The sequence below is a fragment of the Schistocerca americana genome, chromosome 6 (assembly GCF_021461395.2).
Source record: "Schistocerca americana isolate TAMUIC-IGC-003095 chromosome 6, iqSchAmer2.1, whole genome shotgun sequence".
Lineage (NCBI taxonomy): Eukaryota > Metazoa > Arthropoda > Insecta > Orthoptera > Acrididae > Schistocerca > Schistocerca americana.
Genome location: NC_060124.1, coordinates 17,313,024 through 17,313,989, shown reverse-complemented (window position 1 = coordinate 17,313,989; position 966 = coordinate 17,313,024).

The window sequence follows — 966 nt, the reverse complement described above, 5'->3', positions numbered from 1 at the left end:
GGACACTGTTGCTCCTGGGGTATCGGCGAGGACCATTCGCAACCGTCTCCATGAAGCTGGGCTACGGTCCCGCACACCGTTAGGCCGTCTACCGCTCACGCCCCAACATCGTGCAGCCCGCCTCCAGTGGTGTCACGACAGGCGTGAATGGAGGGACGAATGGAGACGTGTCGTGTTCAGCGATGAGAGTCGCTTCTGCCTTGGTGCCAATGATGGTCGTATGCGTGTTTGGCGCCGTGCAGGTGAGCGCCACAATCAGGACTGCATACGACCGAGGCACACAGGGCCAACACCCGGCATCATGGTGTGGGGAGCGATCTCCTACACTGGCCGTACACCACTGGTGATCGCAGAGGGGACACTGAATAGTGCACGGTACATCCAAACCATCATCGAACCCATCGTTCTACCATTCCTAGACCGGCAAGGGAACTTGCTGTTCCAACAGGACAATGCACGTCCGCATGTATCCCGTGCCACCCAACGTGCTCTAGAAGGTGTAAGTCAACTACCCTGGCCAGCAAGATGTCCGGATCTGTCCCCCATTGAGCATGTTTGGGACTGGATGAAGCGTCGTCTCACGCGGTCTGCACGTCCAGCACGAACGCTGGTCCAACTGAGGCGTCAGGTGGAAATGGCATGGCAAGCCGTTCCACAGGACTACATCCAGCATCTCTACGATCGTTTCCATGGGAGAATAGCAGCCTGCATTGCTGCGAAAGGTGGATATACACTGTACTAGTGCCGACATTGTGCATGCTCTGTTGCCTGTGTCTATGTGCCTGTGGTTCTGTCAGTGTGATCATGTGGTGTATCTGACCCCAGGAATGTGTCAATAAAGTTTCCGCTTCCTGGGACAATGAATTCACGGTGTTCTTATTTCAATTTCCAGGAGTGTATATACAACTAGTGAGCAGTGTGTCTTTCATCATAATACAGCAATACGTATCACAATATACACTCATA